This window comes from Mandrillus leucophaeus, unplaced genomic scaffold, assembly GCF_000951045.1.
Source record: "Mandrillus leucophaeus isolate KB7577 unplaced genomic scaffold, Mleu.le_1.0 Scaffold10, whole genome shotgun sequence".
Classification (NCBI taxonomy): Eukaryota; Metazoa; Chordata; class Mammalia; order Primates; family Cercopithecidae; genus Mandrillus; species Mandrillus leucophaeus.
The window spans coordinates 4,781,662-4,783,901 of NW_012098098.1; positions in this window are offsets into that span (position 1 = coordinate 4,781,662).

The following is a 2,240-nucleotide window of genomic DNA, read 5'->3' on the forward strand; positions in this document are numbered from 1 at the left end:
TTTTTTTTTTTTTTTTTTTGAGATGGAGTCTCGCTCTGTTACCCAGACTGGCGTACAGTGGTGTGATCGCGACTCTGCAACCTCTGCCTCCCGGATTCAAGTGATTCTCCTGCCTTACCTTCCTGAGTAGCTGGGACTGTAGGTGCCCACCACCACGCCTGGTTACTTTTTGTATTTTTTAGGTAGAGATGATGTTTCACCATTTTGGCCAGGCTGGTCTCAAACTCCTGACCTGAAGTGATTCACCCACTGCTGCCTCCTGAAGTGCTGGGATTACAGGCGTGAGCTACTGAGCGTGGCCTGTCCTGTTTGGTCTTGCAACGTATTTGAAGGTCTGGTGCTGTTACACGCCTTTAACAGACAGGGCGGACTGAGGCCTTAGGGGTTGGGTGACCACTCTGAGTTCCAGCCCTTTCAGAGAGTAGGTGTCTGTTTTGGGGTTCTCCAGAAAAACAAAACCAAAAGAGTGCATACGTGTGCATGTATGTGTGGGAGTGTGTGCATGTGTGCGCACGTGTGTGTGCATGTGTGTCCATGCATGTGTGCATGTGTGCGTGTGTGCACGTGTGTGTGCATGTGTGTCCATGCATGTGTGTGTATATTTGTGCACGCACACGTGTGTGTGCATGCACGTGTGTGTAGGGGTATCTATTTTAAGAAATTGGCTCAAGTGATTGTGGAGGTTGACAAGTCCACAGTCTGCAGGGTGGCCACCAGGCTGACAACCCAGGGATGCATTGATGTTGCAGCTGAAGTCCCAGGTCGTCTGTTGGCAGAATTCCTTCTTGCCTGAGGAATATCAGTTTTTTTGTTCTGTGTTTTTTGTTTCACTGACTGGATGAGGCCCACGTTCTGGAGGGCGGCCTGCTTTACTCAAAGTCTACCGATCAAAATGTTCCTCTCATTCCAAAACACCCTCATGGAAACATCCAGAATAACGTCTGACAAACATGTGGGCGCCATCGCCCAGCCGATTTGACACATAAAATTGACCATCACAACACCCAGTAACTTCTTGTTGAATGACTAAATGAACCCTCCTGGGGCCAGGCAAGGCCCGGTTCTGTTAGGGCAGATTCCTCATTCATGGGCATGAACCCAGATCTGAAAAAGCTCCCTGTGGCCCATGGCTAGCACCTGCCCGGGTGGCCGCCTCTTGCTGTGGCCTTAGTCCTGGGCTCCTACCTGCTCCCTGCTGGAGGAGACGAGTCCAGGCCAGGGCCAGCTTGACTCCTGCCCGCTGCTTCCGCATGCAGCCGTGCCCAGCCCTGCAGGGCATCTCCAGTTCCCGCCAGAATGCCCCTGCTAGCTTGTTCCTCACAGGTGGTGGCCTCTGAACACCTACAACCACTTCCTGAGGAATTATGGAGCCTTTTGATTTTAGACATTGACCTTGAGCCTGCAGCTTAGTTTCTCTCTCATTATGTAACCTGCCACCTGGGGAGGGTTCCGAGGCTCACCATGCTGATCAAACCTGGCCATCGCAGGGGAGTACTCAGGGCCCAGGTTCCCTGTTGGCAGGTGGTGTCACATGGGGGCTCTGGAGTCCAAGTCTGGCTGGAATCCCCACTCTGCATGGCAGGCTGAGCCTCCCTTGGCCTCAGTATCCTGAGCTGTAGATGGAAAAAACACTAGGACCTGCTTCCAAGGCTGCTGTGGGAACCAAAGGGAAGGAGGCAGGAACCGTCTGCCGCAGGCCTGGGGTGTAGAGGGCTATCCATGAGCTAAACACTGCCACGGCCATCAGCATCCCCATCTTTGTGCGTGCCTGTGTGCGTGTGTGTTTGTGTGTGTGTGGGCACGTGTGTGTATATGTGTGTGTATGTGTGTGTGTGCACGTGTGTGTGCGTGTGTGTGTGTATGTGTGTGTGTGTATATGTGTGTGTGCGTGCATGTGTGTGTATATGTGTGTGTGTGCGCGTGCATGTGTATATGTGTGTGCGCGTGCATGTGTGTATATGTGTGTATGTGTGTGCGTGCACGTGTGTGTATGTGTGTGCGCGCACGTGTGTGTATGTGTGTGTGTGTGCACGTGTGTGTATGTGTGTGTATGTGTGTGTGCACGTGTGTGTATGTGTGTGCGTGTGTGTATATGTGTGTGTGTGTACGTGTGTGTGCGCGCACGTGCACGTGTGTGTGTGCACACGTGTGTGTATATGTATGTGTGTGTGTGCGCGTGTGTGTGTATGTGTGTGTGTATGTGCACGTGTGTGTGTGTGTAGGGGCATTTATTGTAAGGA